Below are 21332 nucleotides of genomic sequence, written 5' to 3'. Positions count from 1 at the left end.
ATCTGTATCACGCATTGGGAAAACAGATTGTTTTTGAAGTAGTGATACTAGTGATATAACTGAGTGCATTACCATGGCAATCAGACACAAACATAGACGTCAATGCGGCTTTCAGGCATTTTTTAAGGGTTTGTGGAGTACGATTCCAACATGTTTCATGAAATCAAGGTCCAGACTAGGTTTCCATAGAGAGTATCGCTCCTACCAGTTAGGAGTTATTTACTCTTTCTCTCTCTGTCTAAGCGCCATTAAACAGGGATGTTACAACAAGCCAACTTGTATGAACAAAGTGTAAAGACAAGGAGAAAAAAGTAAGACTCACAATGGCTGAGACAACACGAAGACAATCGTGACAAAACACTGCTAACACAACGGTTACCCCTCAAGTAATGTACTTGCAAATTCACGACGTCTAGTCTCCTGTTTACGAGTTCGTTGTTCGTGGGTGCAATATGTGTTTTGTGTCGGTTCCACCACTAACAAGCCGTCTAGCTCATTCGCTTGTAATGGATGAACGTATCGGAGACGATGTCACCTTGCCTTCAAGGAACAAAATAGCTGATACAAAATGTTAGGATCAGACGAGATGTGTTTGCATTATTGAGTACATAAGGATGGGTTTGTGGATTGTGATTGGTTTGAAGGGCGGTGAAGGTAGCCCAATGATTAAGCGTACTCCGCTCCCGCCGAAGACCCAGGTTTGATTCCCCACATGTATACAATATGTGAAATCCATTTCTGGTGTCCCATGCCATGATGTTGCTGAAATATTGCCAAACGGCTTAACCTGCTCTCGCCGTGATTGTAATCTCTAAACATCTATCCATGGTGGATTTAGTGGATTGGTTGGGCGCTGTAGGGACGCTGTGGTAAAATGTTTCGTAAAATGTGATGACTTCTTTTCTCTGCAAATTCACATTTACTCAGTCATCATGAAAACTTCATAACAAGTCACTGCTTCATATAGAACTGTTTTCATTAGGAGTTAAACATCAACTCTTTTTTATTAAGACAGTGTCGATAATAGAACTTTTGCATGATCATACATTTCTTGGGTGCCTTATGTACTCAGCGCGGGCGATAAATGCGACAGTCCGGAATATCCCCTGGAGGCTAATCAAACAGACACAAATTTATAGCTGTGACTTCATTGACTTTGAACAAAATTGTCAAAAGAAAAATATGATGAAATTGGACTCCGAAGTCCATCTTGGCGCCAAAGCAGGAGCTCTGTTACAAAATGATATTGCAATGCTTTCTTGAAAAAGAATTTTACTTTCTTTACAGAGATTAACTAATAATCAATAAAGGGAAAAAGTGACACGGAAACCATGTGCGTAATTTTAACAAAATGTCATCATGATGCCATAGGGCGTTCTATTTAGGTATACGCACATGCATGAATATAATGTTGCTTTTACTGCATGGTGCACTTCATTCCTGTCTGCTTGTGTGATTCCAGACAAGGTGAGAACTCACGAACAGAGTGAGTGGGTGAGTTGAGGTTTACGCCACATTCTGCAATATTCCACCTATATGGCGGCGGTCTGCACATAATCGAGTCTGGACCAAACAATCCAGTGATCAACCACATGAGCATCGATCTGCGCAATTGGGAACCGATGATATGTGTTAGCCACATCAGCGAGTCTGACCACCCGATCCCGTCAGTCGCCTCTTACGACAAGCATAGTCGCCTTTTATGTCAAGCATGGGTTGCTGAAGACCTGTTCTACCCCTGACCTTCACGGATCACATATTGACAAACGATAAGGGAAGCAAATACTATAATCGTTACGACAGTGTAATACATCTTATAGTCCCATAATCCGTCGTTTTGATGAGAGACTTGGCTTTGAAGCTGAACAAATACCGTGAACCAAATCAATGATTAAAATGTGACAGAGGGCAAATTTAGTCTTGAAAGATCAATGCAATTTAGCATTCTAGGATAAAAACAAGCCATGGACTTTTGACCGTATAACGGGAAGAGTTCTAAGAAACAATCAACTGAAATCTTCTGAAGTTTCAGGACAATAAAAATGAAAACTGATAATCGTCGTTTGCATGAGTCTCTCCACGGAGAACCATATTGTCTCATTAAATCGTAAGTTCCAAAAACCTAGAGAGTCAATTTTGCTCAATCATACCTTTTATTCGTAGAATGTTTGTTCTATTAACTACTGGTTACATCTTCTTACCATCGACAGCGGCTGAACGGATGGTGTTAATTCAGCCGGGGTCCATGCAGGTAGCCAGATTAGTGTAAGTCTCCATAGTTCCTGGTATAGTGATCTCCTTTCAGTTGTTAGTGATGTATACCCTGTGTTTTTGGTATTTGGTCCAAATAGTGCTAATAGTTTTAACTTTACACATTATTTTTAATTGTGACTGTGATATTCTAGCTGGTGTACTATCCTTTGACGACAGGTTGTTATAATATACACATATTCCACTTATTCCACTATTCCAATACCAAACATGTTCGCGTCACGATATGGCGGACATATTGCCGATGTGACGTTAAATGAATAAATCACTCCCTCACTTGAATCTCAATCACTCATTTTCTGATTGAATTGGTGTTGTTGCAAGTGTGCTTTCGATATGACGAGTCGGTGGCTGTGCTGACCTGACGTACGGCAAGGCATGCTCTCAACTATTGTTCTCACTCTTTAACCCGGATCTTCTGAACAGGTTGTGTTGAACTCCGGATGTCTCCTCCTCTATTCATTGTTTCAAGAGTTACAAATAATTTCAGTCAAATAAAGTCATTGGACAACATAGCATAATTTAAAACGGGACTCACATCTTTAGACATTCTTCACATCCATTCTTTCAGTTATATAGCTTATATAAAAACGGTGCATAAATAACGTGCACGATGTGTACTCCGATTTGTTCTCCGTAGTAAAATAGCTAATGAGACGATAGAAAAGATGTGTCCAATTTTTCGAATCCCCCAGCTATTTCTTTGAATGACATTTGTATATTTGAGTTTGATATCTACAGGGTATCTTTATTTTTTTAACGCTAAGATAAAATATCTTGGTTTCTCAATTTCTAGAAGGTTAGTCCAGGTAGGAATGGCATGACATTACTCGTTGTACATGGGACCAAGTAAGGTCATTTCTATGTTACTTTCTGGAGTAGACACACATGAAAGGCAACTTTAGTCATAATGCCTCTTTTCACTTCTAACAGATGACAGTAAAATGGTTTTAGCGGGTGTACTTCTGCAACATGCTCATTTTGTTTGTTGTGCTTTAAAGAGTTGTCAGAGACTGAACGGAATAATCCGCTATACACAAGATTTAGCATTTATGATGGGACGTTTGTAGTCAAAGTAGACCAGGCCTGTCATCCATTGTCATGAAATCTGATAAATGCGCAAGGTGGTATTTAGAGCTTTCAAATTATTGGTTAGTGACTGTATGCTGTTAATCGGCGTGATCATAATTTGCTCATTTTGGTGTGATACGTAAATGCAATCTTGCAAAGATGGCTGACAAACTGTTCTAAAGGGTCCATAAAGAACTGATGTTCTCGGACACAGTGGTTGAGAAGCACAAATACACCTGCCGCGTGGAAAGTAAAAGGTTTTCATGCTGCACGAGAATATGTGGCGAGTTAGCGTTATCTTCGCATGATCAACATGCATCAGGGTCAGTTTTAGTTGCTTGCTTGCTTTTAGGTGTTTAGCTGGGAAAGTATAGATAAACGTGGAATAAATTGAGAGAAATTTCCATTGATTTTTGAACATTTACTAGAAACATTTTCGTTTTAAGTATATGCTTAGTGTATTTCACATTTCTCATTATGTGAAAAGGTATTTCAAGTTTAGTTTATTACTAAGAGCTTTGATATTCAGTTTATTGCAAGGTAAGTTATGACTTAAAGTAAATTCAGTTATCAACACCGAACATATAAAATATTAGGTCTGTACTGACCAATTAGAGACTGATGGTCGGTAACGATCTAATCTCTTTCTTGCCTGGGTCTTAAGCCAGCACTGGTAGTTTACCTACTTCGTTATGGCTTCAGACCACAGTTACCCAAGTTAGGTTGCAGCAATTATGATTTTATTTTAACATAATCTTACACAATGTGAGTCATTAGCAAGCAATTAACGTATGTAATTCTGCAGTATCACTGAATATTTTCAATGTTCAAGATTTTTGCTGTAACATGGCACAGAATCTGACACTTTCTGTAGTCACCATCCTGTTTGGCAGTCTGTTTAGACTTCAGATATTCACATTTTGCTTCCATGCTGTATACGGTTTCTTTTGACATCACTGGGGCTTTTCTGATAGTCCAACCAGTCATGTTCTTTGAAATGTTTACATTCATTTACAAAGAAATACTCAGTCGGTAATCGATTGGCAGCTTCACATTTCTGTGTGTCTGCGTAGTTTCATTTGTTGGACAACTTCACACTTGACTTCACATTGAGTGTAACTGTGTTTGTCATTGGTCACCTATGTTGAAATGGGTGATACTGTTGCAGCCGAGAAACATGGACCCCTGCCACCAGCTGTTTGTTACACCACCGCCACGCACAAATGAGTAGCGGCACACTTGGAACAGTCGCCGCTATAGCACAGTAGGGTGGCTTCGAGGACTCTGGGTAAGATACCACGAAGTGTTTTCATGCTGCCTGCATGATCTTTCATCAGTTCTTTTAGTATCAGGCTGCATCGTGCTTTCACATCCAGACTCGGCCACCTTCTTGGCTTCCATTGTATGTCCACGAGTAGTGCCGGGGTACCTATCTGGATTGAAATCTGCTCTGTAACATTGTCGGAACTCTCCTTGAGCCAAGTGGATGTGGTCAGCAAGCCGTTGCACCTTCCACACAGGATCTAACACTTTCAGGGCGTTGTCTATACCATCTGCCGACTTTGAATCTCCATCGGTCGTGGCATATTTTATCAGAACACACTGTAGTGCGAGTTTCATTGTTGACTCGTCGCATACCCTCAAAGTCAGCTTTGCTGGACTCTTGTTTCAAGTCATGCTTGCTGGCTGAAGTGGGACGCAACAGCCTTGCTGAGGTAGAGATGCCATCGCAGTCAGGAGCTAATAGCCCAGTGCCATCCAGCCTCGACTTGTTGACCAGGAAGAAGTCTTTTGCACTCTGCCTAGTGACAGTCTTGGGTATGTGGGGTGGAGACACTTTCAGACTCTTAAGATTCATGAGTGAGACTTTGTTCCAGGGAGTATGGCCTTTACTGAACTGTGACTTGACTCGCCTTGAAAACACGTTTGGTTAATACGGTTTCTTGCAGGATTGTCGTTACGTCAGTGGGACCTGATTCCAGTTACAATTGGCCTTCAGCAACCCATCCTTGTGAAACGGGGTCGGGTGGTCAGGTTCTCTTGGACGACACGTCATATGCCGATTGCTGGATTGTCTGGTTCAGACTCGATTATTTACAGACGGCCGCCATGTGACTTGAATATTGATATGTGCGGCCATATACAACATTCAGTCAATTACGTCAGTACAAATTGTGTGAATTACGTAAACGCTCCATGGACGATATTTTTTTTCAGATTGCTTGTAATCTAAAAAATGATACAAATCCTTCATGTAAAGTCTAGGCTTGCATCTACATTGTTTAATTGTAAACAACTAGTTACAACGCAGTCAAGACATGGTCAGTGGGTGATCCAAGTTCAGTGAGTATGGTTGTAAACCGATTTTAGCAATACTCAAGCAATATCACGATTGGAACACCAGAAACAGGCTTCACATATACGCAGATAAAGTAGATTAATTTTAATTAACTAGAATTCGTACAAAATCTACAAAGGTATTAGCGTCATAATAGCTGGAATATTACTGAGGGCTGCGGGGAATTGAACTCACTTAATCACACTACAAAAGTATTATGCACTCTCTCCGTTCCGCCTGCTGTCAGTTTCCCGTCCAGGCGTTTTCTTTAAGGTGTGGACGTCACTAGAGTTGAAAATGGAGTAAAGTTGTCTGAGGATGGGCGTTGGTTCGTAAAGGTGCCATCTGGCTCGAAGGTCCGGTTTGGTGGATGTGCGGTTTGACCAGGCTTGACCATCCATCAGTATGTACATTCCGGATGGGAATTAGAATGTGAGAGGATATGTTGGTAGAGCCTGGATAATGGTGCGATATGAACACATCTGAACGATAAACGTGGATAATGGTGCGTTATGGACACAACTGGTCGATAAACGTGGATAATGGTGCGATATGAACACAACTGATCGATAAACGTGGATAGTGGTGCGATATGAACACAACTGAACGATAAACGTGGATAGTGGTGCGATATGAACACAACTGAACGATAAACGTGGATAGTGGTGCGATATGGACACAACTGAACGATAAACGCCGCGCATTTGTTGAAGTATTTTCATTTCATGCTTTAGTCAGTTAGGCTCAAAATTGGGCAGATGAATTGCAATTTAACTCGAAAAATAATAAACGTTAAACTCAAGGAGAGGTTTGTTATCATCAAACCATCAGCAGGAACAGTTATTCTTTAGACACTCACTCACTCAATAAACGAAGTCGTCAAATATTCAAGCAATGAATTACAATTAAAACTGACACAACTGATGACATAACATATACAGTATCTACAAATGACTTAACACAATTCATTGAACGAATATTGTGTGTCACACTGAACAGTAGTAATTAACTTTTACCTAAACAATATAATACAAGTACATAATATAACGTTCTGAACTCGCATTACTCATAAACATTCATTATAAAGGTAACTTTATAATACACTTTAGATATGCTAATGAGGCGGGTAAAGGAGATTGCCTATACGAGTATCTGAATAATTAGTACCTCGCACTTTAATTTGTGTGCACTTTATCTGCACCTCCGATTTTATGAAAGTCGGAACCTTCTACATTGTTGAGTGTGTAGCCTACTTTCGGAAGGCAGTCCGTGATGACACATGACACAGGCACATGTGTCAGCAAGGTCCGTTGTCTTCATTTGCTTTACCCTAACTAGAACTGTATTTTGACTAAGGTTGCTCGTGACTGACTCCAGATCCCTATTCTTTGACAACGTGTTAAATTTAGGGAGATGCGGGCGATGCTATATCTTAACAGTACGTCGCGTATGCATCCCTTGGGTTGGTTCCTTGGAAATAGTGGCACAGGAAACTGCTGGCGATGATGGTTCTGTCCAGTCTCTCCACGTGGTGATCTGAGAGGTGAAGGTTGGTGGAACTGTGGTGGTACCAGATACAGGTTGCCACAGGTTGGTCAGGACGAGCTCTTTGAAACTGCTGTTTAGTTGTGTTGACTGCTGGTGGAGCAGCGGCGTGGACACTCGGCGTCTGTCTTCTTTATTAATGTTGCCACGATGTCTGACAACTTATGCCCTTTCAAAGACATGTATATTTCTGGAGTGTCAGATCATGACTGAGATTTTTCCACTATTTCAGCATTATGTCGTAGCTGCTCTAAGCTGGCCGGTTCTTATTAACGACCACAGATGCTGGCAACTGGTGGTTGTGGATCGCTACTTGCAATCTTGTGATTTGGCCAGAGATGGACTCTGCTGTCGCCTGGGTCATCTGCATGTCTACACATTATTACATCAAAGGCGTTCCTTTGATTCAAGTTGACCTCAGAATGGATTGAGGGATTCTGGTCCTTCTGGGTCGGTTCTGGCAGACCTTGATACCAGGGTGTAGCTGACTCTTCTATGTAAAATGGCAGAACAACAGGCCCTGTCTGGCGGCGTTGTAATTTATGAGGATCACGAAGTTCTGGAACTCCTGCCACCAGGACATAGCATCTCCTTTCCCAGTGAATGGACGAAGTTGGCATCGGTATGTCAAAGGGTAGATAAAGTGTCGACAGTGTAGCTGGTGATGTCAATGCTGTATATGCTGTTTTTGGCGTGGATAATGTGTGCGGTGGCTGTGTGGATGTAGTCGAGAAATGGTGTTGGAAATGGCGAGAAATTGTTTCGCTCAGACTGGTAAATCGCATCCTGCCGTCGAAGCCTCTGCATGTAGGTTCTTTTCATTTCTGCAGCTGTTTTTGCATTAAATAATATTTCGCCTTTCCACGTGCTTTCTTCTCCTTTTGGCTGTTACCCAGGCCATAAGTTGATCTATCACTGACAGCATTTTCCCCCTGAAACTGATGAATTATGATATAGACAGATATATAATCATTTAAAAAGTAAATACAGTACATTCAAATCCTGGGTTGTGCCATCGTGATTGGAACAAGAACAATATCTTCCAGAATACCAGATGGCAACTCTATAGTCACACCGTGTTAATATTAACAGCTATGATATATATTAATAAACACCGTAAAAGTGAACAATACATACTATATGCAGACTCCCTTTCTTGCCTTCATGCTATTAAAATGTGCCTTCGCCACATCCACTGAACTGAAACAATAGACATATGACGATTTTGCTATTGACCACTTTGATATCTGCCCCTGTTGGTTGCTCAGTCATGTTGAAATTCCTGGTAAAACAATGGCTGATTTTGCTACTAAGGCAGCACTCAACAACTCTCTGACGCCACTCCTAATCCCATATTCTGAATACTCTAATGCGTGATTAGAGCTTACATCCGTGACTTGATGCAGAAGAAATGGGACGCCCAAGTAGGCATCAATAAATTTCATGAAGTAAAAAATCACACTATCGGTTACACCTACTTGGGTTGTTAGTCCGGATTTGAAGAGGTCACCAGGAGACGATGTCGCATCGGCCATACAAGATATACACATGAGTATTTATTGAAAGGTGAAGATCCTCCGCTCTATCCCTTGTTACGAATGAATCATGTCTTGCTTGATTATATTGATTTTTTTCACATCACAAGGGATGCATGTAAATACTTCAAAGCCCAAACAGTTCAGGATCTTTTTAATTATATTTTAATTCTTACAATTTTAAAAGACTTTGTTACATACACTTTGATAAATGATATGTAAATAGATAAACATTTTATTATCGACAGTTCGACTGGCAGCTGAGATTGTGACTGCTTCCCCACGGGGAGTAACACTGTTGTAACACTTAACCCCTCCCTTCCCTCCCTCACTAACAAGTTCAACCTCCTCCATACGCCAATAATGAACCCATCACCACACACATTCGACCTTCTTCGTACGTCTACCACAAAACCTATTACACGTTCAGCTTCCTCCATACGTCCACCTTAAACCCATGACCCACACGTTCAGCCTCCCACGTACATCCACTATTAACCCATCATACGTTCAGTTTAGACCACACGTCCACCATTAACCCATCACCATCACGTCCGGCCTCCTCCATACGTCCACCATTAATTCATCAATAACACGTTCAGCTTCCTCCATACGTCCATCTTTAACCCATGACCAACACGTCCAGCCTCCCACGTACATCCACTATTAACCCATCATACGTTCAGTTTAGACCACACGTCCACCATTAACCCCTCAACAACACGTCCGGCCTCCCTCGTACGTCCACGATTAGCACATCACACGTTAGCATATCTCCAGCAAATGTCAACCCTTACGTGAACCCCCACGAGATTTCACTTCAACATATATATTTATACATGTTGCAAAACCATTAAAACATTCATGCATATCCAACCCCCCAATCTCCTACAGTCCATGTCACCGTACCCCAATTGCGTAAATCGAAGATCATGCTGTTGGTCACTGTATTGTATGGTCCAGACTCAATTATTTACAGACCGCCGCCACATGGCTGAAGCGCTATGGAGTACGGCATTCAACAACATTCAAACCAAACCACCATGTCACCACTGTCATTATCCCTGAGTCCAGCTTATCCTGAAGTAATCCCATCACATGCCAGCATCTATCTGCAGCAAGCTACGTCATAGTCCTGATACCTGTATCAATTCCCATGCTTACTGACGTCCATCCCAACAAGAGGTACCTAAATCCCCCGTCTTAACAACCTCCATACCCACCTAGTCGTTAAAACCAGCTTTACCTAGGAACCTATTTCCTTGAATCCTATTCCACTTTCATGTCCCGCCCGTAATAACAACGGGGATGTTCCTTAATCTATCAGATCTTAATACGTCCTATTGTCGTAAGCCTTTGTTTGTCTGGCAAGATGTAGCATCACTCCGGCATAAGGATTCGAAGTTGACTGGCGGTACTTCATGCAATATTTATGATACAGATGGGTGAGGGTGCATAGACTACCAAATGGTCCAGTTCAGGCCCAAGGGGGACATCCATCCTGTTAACAGCTTCCAGCGTCTGTATCATACTGACGGAGATAATTGAATTTACGAAGGCGAACGACTGGTCAGTTAATGAGGACTAATACCGTAGCACTTCTCCTCGCCCCAGACACTGGAGTGCGATGCCGGATTAGGCTCAGCTTCGTCGAAGAACACTCCGTTGTGGATTTTTATAGGTTAGCGAGTCGCCAATCTTGCTGCTTTGTTAGGAAGGCAGGCTAATTCTAAGAAATACAACATTCGGGGAAATTGGTCAATTCGATCAAGGGGGAAATTAGCATCATCACACTCTGAGATTCTATACAAGCGCTTCAATAATTTGTTACGGTTGAAGTTGACACCTACATTTTCCGATATCAAGCTCGAATTGAGGTAAATGCAAATGGGTGCTCACTGTCTTCAAAGGTACGTTGATTCTTAGATTTTAGATTTTTCAATTTAACTGAATATCACGTGAAGTATACATCGACATTTTACAAGAAACGAGGGAGTGATGTCCAGGAATGCTGAAAATAGCTAACGGCACGCATTTATTAACTCCCAGTTATAATCTTAGTGTTTCTAATTTCAATTTTCTCCTTCATGAATATTTTCACACCATCCAGACTGGCATCCATCTGGAATCAATCTGTTTGAGCATACTTCTCACATCCGGTAAACGACTGGAGAGGTCGTAAGCTTCCTCCTCATAAAACTCGCCCATATTGAGCTGTGAGAATTATTCGGATATTACAACAGTAAAATTCTAATAACTATCTAGGATCTGCGCCAACATTTTGAAATCGACGTCTACATGAACGACGGTCTCTAAATCGCGGTTTAAGAAGGTACGTGCCGTCGTTACTGGTTTAATTTCCTTTGAATCACGGTGAATATCTTTCGTATTTACTTTTTACTTCTTCTAGTTCCGAGTGGACGCTCTCTCATTCCAAATGTGGCCCCGAACTTGCTTCATTTTGATTGCTTTTCTGGCCAAAGGCTGTTCCGAAAGTAACAGACGACACCCTCGTCTCTCTGGAGTGTCAACACATAAACTGCCGATCGAAGACCTAAGAACTCGGACCATCGCTCTTCCAACAATGAAACCGAATCTGTAATGCTCTGTGCTGCTTTTGTATGCCAGTGCAAGGAACACATGGGATGGTAATTGTACAACGAAGGGTGTCAGATTGATGAAAAGAAAATGGCTGACCTAGTAACACTAATATGACGCGGACTGAGGATGTCTGGAATAGACAACACACTTGATCAAGTATCCATGATTGAACTATGTGAAAATTGCTCTTTCCCGTGCTGGGAATAATGAAGGCAAAATTTATAAGAACTGCTAATTTTTCGAGTCATTGAATAATGTTTCTGAAAATAGTTAATGTAGCCATACAGATATCAATAATTGACTGATCTTGGCACACACTGATTGAGACAACATTTCTTGATCAATAATAAGGGTCTAAACCTAACTCAGATGATGTTCCATGAGTAATCGCGTCTACATTGCATGGTTTTAGTAAACAGTCTCCGTGAGTATTTTTTCACTTTTGTTTATGATTCATGATTAAATTTGTTTTCGTCCAACCTGTGTTAAAATTCATCTTCAGTAACCCACGTTTGTAAGAGGCGACTGGCGGGATCGGATGGTCAGGCTCGCTGACTTGTTAATACTTGTCATCGTAACATGTCATCGATGTTTATGATGTGCTGACCACTTGATTATCTGGTCCATACTCGATTACTTACAGACCACCGGCTAGTCTGTCGTACAGACCCTGATGTATAAATATCCAAGAAAGCCCACGCAAGTCTAGAATATGTGGCAAGTCTAGATATCCATAGCTTCGAAGAAAGGCTTAGGGCTCCATTTCATTATATTATTATTTTTCCACTATCGACGTTTTTAACTGTCGCACGACAAGCCGTTGTGACCTGCATTCTCGATCATCGATGTTAACTTAACTGATAACAGCATAAACCTGACGGGGTAATTGTGTGTAGTTTACGCATGTTTTCCAGTACTGATGTGTAGTCGATGTCCACCTGTTATATGGGACGGTAATTATGACTCAAAACCTGCTGGGTAGTCATGAAAGAAACAAAACCCAGTTAAGTTCCCATGCCATGATCCACGGTAAGCTTGTCTTATTTTGATTGCTTGTGGTCTATGATCTTGTTTTAATGTACTAAAACAATTAATTTCACTCTTTTTGTGATACTCTAGTTATTTTACAATACGTCGATTACTGGTTCTTTAATTACTTGTATTGTATATATTGTGTCTCAACAACATTTCTCGTCACTATATGGCTGCAATATTACCGATGTGACGTTAAATTTTAACTTACTCCATACCCGATTATTTACAGACTGCCGCCATATATGCGAAATATTGCTGAGTGCGACTTAACTCACTTACTCACTATTTCTCTAGAATATTGCTAAAAACGGTGTAATGACATAAACGGAATGTTTGGTTATACTAATGATCAATATTCGTGGATCATAATCATTTGAGCGTTGCTCTTCAAACAAGGATTGACGGTTGCTTACCGAATATTTTACCGACGTTTCGGTTAATATTTCAACGAGGCGTTTTCTCCTGTTGAAAGGAAGACATACCATTACGAATAAATCCTGTTATGCATTGACTGTCTAACGCTGTATTCAACAATATTCCAGCTATATGGCTATATTGTTACGTGTTTTCTGTAATTTGTATTGCAATTGATTAAGTTATAGTCATTATTGGGTCACAATGTTTAGAGTTTTGAGTGATATTTATTATGGGTCACATTTCGTATCATTGGTAATAGTGTTGTAGCGACACGCCTTTAAAGTAGCGCTTTAGAGTTGCCTCCCTTGGTGTGTTTTGACTGTTGCCGATCACGAAGCTTCAGTACTTTGCTGGAATGCTCAAGAATCAGTGACTATGTATATATAAGGCTGGTTGTAGTGTTGACGGGATACGCACAAGGATTTTCGTGGAGACTGTAAAAGCAACCTAAAACGTCTTGATTCTATCCACGTCCACCACTAAGGCCTTAGACTTTGCCTTGGGTCTTTCAGTAGTTCTCATCTTGACAGGCTCTACGTTGAGGTCGATGATCCATCTCTTACACAACGCCGTACACAATTATCTTTACAGTAAATTACCGAATTATACTCTAATAAATCTAACCCTGCCTATAACTGTGTCTTCAGTTGCCTTTATGATGATTTATACAACAAAAATCTTCTTTTGTTCCGCCTCTAGGGCACAGAATTAAAACATATATTTCTTCAGCTGGCATTGAGCTGGAAAACATCTCTCCTTCCTGACTGACTTCTTTCTTCTCTCCCTTGGCAAGTGGTTAGGCCACGAGTCGACCTAACATTAACTACATAATGATTTAGAAAATCGGAAACGAATGTCTTACAATATAAACAAGAATATTCGAGTAATTAATTACAAAATATATGCAGTAATTATAAATCCTTATTTACAGTTTGGCACCCGAGGCGAGCCGCCTCCTCGTGGTGGGTGGTGGGTAACGCTAAGAGCTCGCCGACACCCCCGTTCTGAACCCGGGGGGATATTTGGTCCACCAACCCGTTTGCCGTAGGTTACGGCCATGTGTCGGCGGAGGAGGGGATCCTGGTGGTTGAGGGTAATAGGGCAACCGTGTTCCTGTTGCTCAATACACCACTTTGGTCCTGACCACGCTTAGACGGGTGGTTGAATGTGCCCGGTTCAACCAGTCGGCTGGTCATGCGAAGCCCTGTGCATGGAGTATAGTTATATATGTCATTGCACACATATCACTTGGAATTGGTGTAACTTTGGTCTTGGCTTTATTGTCTAAAACATTTTTATTTTGAAATATGTTGTTCTGAACTTTGCCTTGAGTCCTATGCCAGAAGGCGGTGGCTTATGGGCCAGTCTGGTGGAATTACTAATATTTTAATTTTTCTGCTGGAGTATATCATCCGGGTATCCTTGGTGCTGCAAGCTGGAGGCCCGCTTGCTTTAGCACTGTCCTTGTGATACTCCATGGTGGGTGGGGAGCTCGGATGATGAACCATATTACACTAACAATGGCTTATGAAATACCACTCAAAAAACCCCAAAACGTCCACTTGAAAATGACCCTGTTGATACTGACCACAGACCGTCTGCATCGATTGAGTATTGGTCGCGTTTCACTGTGATTGAAACTCCTGACAAGACACCGTTGAAGTTGAACCCCTTTGCTGTATCCAAGGGTATTCAAGGTATTGCAGGGAATGAGAAAAAAACTAGAGGACGTTTACGTTCGGGTGCGCTGTTAATTGAATGCGGGAAAAAGCAACAATCAACCAACCTGATGAACATTAAATCGTTCGTGAGCATTCCGGTCACGTTATCTCCGCACAAAACCTTGAACACAAGTAAAGGTATCATTAGAGATCGGGATCAATTGTTTGACGATATGTCGGACCTTGATATAGCATCAGAAATGAAGGATCAAGGTGTGTTCTATGTCAAGCACTTTTCAACTCGGGGAAACAACGAAACCATAAAAACGAATACGTACCTGTTTATTGTTTCATCTCCAAATGCACCCAAATCAGTGAAGGCAAGCTAATGTATCATACAAGTTGATACCTACATCCCCAACCCGCTCAGGTGTTTTAAATGCCAGAAATATGGACATGGTGTAAATACGTGCACATTGTCTGTTGTATGTGCTCACTGTGGTGAGAAAACAAACACAACAGAAGATTGTGACAGTGATTTTAAAAAATGCACCCACTGCTCAGGCGACCATTCCTCATTTTCTAAACAGTGTCTAATTTGGAAAGAGCAAATGGAGATAAACAGAATAAAGTTTACTCAAAATATCTCTTTTTCGGAGGCAAAAAAAAAGTGGTAAAAAGATCTGATATTCCAGAAAGTTATGCTACTGTAACAAAAACATCATCTGAGTCTAGCTCTAAAATAACAAAATCATCCACAGGCTGAGAAACTACTTTGACTTGGGTAAATTGCGAGTCTCCACAGTTTTGTACCCTGCTTTATCATCTCAGACTGAGGAATCACTTCCTAGTACATCCAAGTCTTCTTCTGATCACAAATCATCATCATCTCAGTCACACTCAAAGTCTTAATCGACAGCTGATAGTCAGCAAACTGTGAAAAGTAAACCTAAGCCAAAGCCTGATGCTTCAAAACAACATCGTGGCAGAGTTCCTAAAGGGTCACAAAATATAATTCAATTGTTTAATAAATATAGGTCTCTTGAAGACATGCATGGACGTTTTCAGACGTCCATTCTAGGGCACATAGCTTGTCGCCCTCCAAAAGAGTGCGGGGTAAACCCCCCAAAAGATAGTCTATTCCAATAAAATTGTACAGTGGAACTGCAGAGGATTGAGGACTAACTTACATGAATTACAGCTATTAGTCCAAGATTTTACACCTTCAGCGATGTCTCCAAGAGACATATTTAAAACAAACAGGTACATTTGACCTTCGTCATTTTAATGCATATCATTGTTATTTCCGTCCGGGTGATAGGGCCACTGGCGGATCATCCATTCTAGTCAGACAAAACGTTATTCAAAGTCCTGTTCCACTTATTACTAATATGCAGGCTGTTGCAGTGAGAATAACTTTACATGTAGCGTTTACGCTATGCTCTCTTTATATTTCGTCGTCTTCGACGTTTGCCAGAAGTGATCTTCAAGTTCTATATCACCAGCTCCCGAAGCCCAGTATTATAATGGTAGATTTAAATGGGCACAACCCACTCTGGGGTAGTGTAACTACAAACGCTAAAGGTAAATTGTTGGAGGACTTTGTTCTGACAATGATTTATGTATGTATAATGATGGTTCAAACACATATTTACACCCTGGTACAGCGACAAATTCTGCTCTCGACTTGTCAGTCACAAATTCAGAACTACTTAATGAATTCCAATGGTCAGTCCACAATGACCTTTGTGGAAGTGACCATTTTCCTACTATACTAAAATCTGTAACTCCATCAGATATCGATGTTCCTCCATCAAGGCAGAATTTTAAAAAAGGCTAACTGGGCTTTATATGAAACACAGTGTGCCGCAAAACTTAAACCTGAACGTTTTATTGACGTTCCTGATGCTATTATTTTTTTTCTGATGGACTGAATTCCATAGCTGATGAGTGTATACTCAAGTCCTCTGCAGTTCCACATATTCGAAAACCATGGTTCAGCGATGAATGCAAACAAGCTACGAAGGCAGGGAAAAAAGCAGAACATTATTTCCGTTGCCATCCTATGGTGCATAATTTAAATATATTCAAAATTTTAAATGCTAAGTCTTCGTCGAGGCCGATATCGATGAGCCATCTCTTAACCAACGACGTCTCAAATTAGCTTTACAGTATCTCACTAAACTATATTCCAATAAGTCCAACCCTGCATTTAACTGTGTTTATAATCCTCTTTATGAGGCTCAATACAATAAACAAAAGTCTTCTCTTGTCCCGCCTCTTGGCATATGAGTGAAACCTTTCCTCTCTGCTGCTGGAATTGAGCTAGAAAATATATCTCCCTCACTACAAAAATAAGCTGGTTTCCGGAATACTGAAACTGAGAAGAAACGTCACGGAAACCTACATTTCCAGTTGGTTTCCGGGAAGTTACCTATATGTTCATTGTGGTTTCCATGCAGCTGAAGCTGCACCATTTCAGGATGGTTTCCAGTTTGTTTCATTACCCACTCCTCCAAGCGGGATCCAGCTGGTTTCCATGTTTTTAATTTACTTTAGGTTTCCGTGAAAACTGAAACTGAATTTTGCACCATTTCCGGGTGGTTTCCAGTGCGATTCATCACCTACTCCTTCAAGCAGGATCCACCTGGTTTCCATGTACGAGTTTACTGAAGGTTTCAACCTGGTTTCCATGTATGAGTTTTTTGTAGTTTCCAACCTAGTTTCCCACCTGGTTTCCAATCTAGTTTCCAACCTTGTTTCCATGAAACTGAAACATACTTATGCCGATCCTTTGCCCGCTCCATCGGAAAAGAGGTTGTTTCATGTCTCACACGTACCAAAACGGATATTTTATACTGTTGCATAATGGTAAAACCTTCAGGATGACATCAAGAGAATGGAACATCAAGTCATGAAAAGTTTATTATCATTCAACAAATTTCAACAACTATGCACGCATACATTAATTAAGCACTAAAATACATAAATATTTCCAAAAACAGCTTCATGATATGAACATGCAAAATTCACATTTAGAAAAGAACACATCCCGTGCTATTTATTCAATTTTGAAAAATATACATCCTTTTCATAATTCCAAAGTCTCTTTCAAGAGTCATACTCAATGGTGTTGTTCAGGTGCTCTTCTTCATCTTGACTTCTTACTGCCCAACTTGGAATATCCAGTGGCACATTCCTTCATGTCGGTGGGATGTCTTGCCGATGTTTTCTTGTTCTTTTGGCCTCTTGCACTGGCTTTATATATTCGCTGGCAGTCCAGCTGTCTCTTGTACGATGAAAGTTTCTTGCTTTCCCATGAAAATCCAGTTGACAGCAGTACATTAATATTGTTATCTTCGTCATCTGACACCACAGGTTATGTCAGTTCTTTCCTCAAGAGAGGAAGAACTTTCTCAGTCTATTGTCTAATGCTTTCCAATTCCTGCTTTCCAATTTCTGAAATTTAGAGAACAGTACAATTAATAACAAGTATTCATTTGCAATATCCATAGACAGGAAAATCATGCAATATTGCTCCAGGTCAATAAATCAAAACTAATCGTCTGACCTGAAAAGTGACATAAAGTTTAATCACAGAACAACTTTATAAAATTTGACACAAGTGAGTAAAATACATATTTCTTTAGCTTGGGTTGGAGATTTGATGAATGATTCTCTTCCAGTAAATAAAATAAGTGACTTACGGAAAACACTGTATACAACTATGAATTATCCATTATTGTGCAAAAACTGTAGGGACATTGTTTTACTAGAAAAGGGATAATAAATGAAAACCAATGCAGCTAACAAGCATGGTGCTGTTAATATCGATATCTTGGTGTGCACACGGTGAAATTTCCAGACCCAAACCAACTGTGGAAGAAAATACTGTACAAAGGCACTTTACTATTTAAAAGCTTGGATGTTCATTTCTTTGGAATGCCAATGCAATTCAAGAAATTTGATTGATTGTTTATAATATGATTTCAATTAAACCTTTTAACCTGTGCAATATTAGAATTAGAATTATGTTTGATTAGAATTAACTTACAGATCTGACCCTCTTGTTGATTTTAGCAGACAGTCTGTGGGCGTCTGCCTTCCCACTGCTTTGTCCTCTGAGGTCATCTCGCTTGTTGGTCCACACCCGCCAAAATGCTTCTGCAAGGAGACATGAATAAATATAAAATGCTCCCATTTGGAAAAAATAGCGACTGTTATATGATTTACATTATTTGATTACATGTTATGAACATTAGCTAACAAAAAAACAACAACAAAAACACAAACGCAAAATCACACATTAAACGTAAATGAAGATCGTCATTTATTCAAGGTAAATCAGTGTACGAAAATTGTTAAACACGAACTGGGTCTCAAATTTAGGAGAAGGTATGGAGTGTTTGGCTTTTAAGCAAAATTTTTTCCTCCTGTAGCTATGGCTTGTGCAGTGGATGAACTAATCAAAGTGTAGAGATATCTCTAAATTCATATCATTATTAAAGCAAAGATGCATTGCAAACATCAGAAATTAGATGCGATACTATCAGTCTTATCACTTTATACTATCAGTCTCAAAGAAGGTATGGCTTTTGAATTTTTCAAACAGTTGATAGGGGAAACAGTTGTGCATTTTAGCTCTCTGTGCAGCCGCAGTCAGTGGTTCTTTAGAAATGTTGGAAGTGTCATTTCATTCCTGACTGACTGGAAAGGTCATAAATTTGGTGCTAACATCATTCTAAAATATTGTGCTGAATTGTTAGATGTCATACCTTCACAGGTACCAACTGCCCCACCCCGGTCTGCATACAGTCTTCTGGCCTCCCTCACTACTCTCTTCATGGCTTCATCGTCTTCTTTGCTACAAAAGTAACAGAATGAATGTAATTACTGCCCATCTAATCAAAATAATTATAACGTTGTTTTGTAGCATTTCATCTGAGAGTGTAAGTGAACAAAAGTAAATAAAACAGCTTCACATTTCACAATTACATTTTAAACAAACAATAATATGAAAAATTATACTATGGCTGTGTACTGCATCAAATTCCGTAGAGAGAACTGTCATCCCATCAACATACATACATGGCCATAACCTGTAGCATTTCATCTGAGAGTGTAAGTAAACAAAAGTAAAATAAAACAGCTTCACATTTCACAATTACATTTTAAACAAACAATAATATGAAAAATTATACTACGGCTGTGTACTGCATCAAATTCCGTAGAGAAATCAGTCATCGCATCAACATACATACATGGCCATAACCTGTTGCCATTTCTTTTCGCTTACATCCAAGTATTTTATATTGAACGGTTTGGGTTACACATACCTGTTGCAGGTCAACATCAACTCGTCATCAGTCGCCTTCTTTAGTTTTTCCAGAACTGCCCTTATGGCATGCTGGAAATGTAGAAATTTATCAAGTAAGATGCAAATGAATATTTTAACTGATGCTTTACTCTATAGATAGATGCATACAATATGAAATAAAATAAATATCCATTTTCAAATTGTTCTTGAACAATCTCTAACCATGCACCAAATTTGGTCAAAGATGTCTTATATGTACAAAATGACTGGCTATCCCCACCTGTATAGGTACAAATGTCAAAAACAATGTGACTTTCAATAACCCCACCCTTTGAAGAAGAATTTCCAAACATTGTTTCTTACGATGACATTCTTATATTTCTAAGTTATCTTGAGTCTTGAAAGCCTGTCAGCAACATTGCTGGATATATTTGTGGTTTACATTTTCACTGCAAAGATAATATCTCATTCCCAAAACGATCCCAATCACAATCGAGTTAGGGTATTATTCAACTATGGATAAGGAAGTAATCTTGCAAAAATGTCGACATGCATTCGCACTTTTGTTAGATATTCATTTACAGTAAACAATATGTATAAAAGGAGCTAGTGAAAAATTTCTATTTCAAGACATTTACACTGTACCTGGCAAGGCCGTTGAACGTTCAGTTTCTCCATCGACCGACGACTGCTGTTATTTTTCAAGCACCCGAACCCGAGCCTCCAGAGCTTCTGGTGTCACCCCCGTCTGATTTCTTCTCCTCTTTGGCAGTTAGTTAGACCAGATGTTGACCTAACACTGACAACATTTTAAAAATCGGAAACAAATGATTTACAGTATAAACAAGCATATAATCAATTAAAAAATACATATTGCAATTACAAATCCTTATTTACAGGTGGGTCCAAGAATGGTGGCGCTGTAGCTTGTGCCACCGTCATTGGATCCAGAATAATATCTTCTCGATTACCGGATAATAGCTCTATTTTTACTGCAGAAGCAAGCGCAATAGTGACGGCTCTTAAATATACTGATAGACACCCCAAATATAAACAATACATAATTATTTCAGACTTTCTTTCGTGCCTTCAGGCTATTCAGAATCTTTCTTGCAAACATCCACTTTTATTAGACCTTATTGGATTGTACAACGATCTTGCTACTGGCCATTGCGACATCGTCCTCTGTTGGTTACCCAGCCATGTTGGAATCTCTGGTAACACAATGGCTGATCGTGCTGTTAAGGCAGCGCTCAACAAAACCGTAACACCACTTCTGATTCCACACACTGATTATAAAGCTGTTATTAGATCTTATATCCGTGATCTTATGCAAAAGAAGTGGGACACCCAAGCAGGTATCAATAAATGATACTAAATCAAACCAACTATCGGTTATACTTACTTGGATTGTCAGTTCAGATTTGAAGAGGTCATTATGCGACAATGTCGCTTGGGTACCGGTCATACAAGATACACTCATGAGTATTTTGCTAAAAGGCGAAGATCCTCCGTTTTGTGTCCCTTGTGCTGAGGGAATG

Source organism: Haliotis asinina, chromosome 12 (assembly GCF_037392515.1).
Source record: "Haliotis asinina isolate JCU_RB_2024 chromosome 12, JCU_Hal_asi_v2, whole genome shotgun sequence".
In the NCBI taxonomy this organism is placed as follows: Eukaryota; Metazoa; Mollusca; class Gastropoda; order Lepetellida; family Haliotidae; genus Haliotis; species Haliotis asinina.
This window is presented reverse-complemented; position numbering follows the sequence as displayed.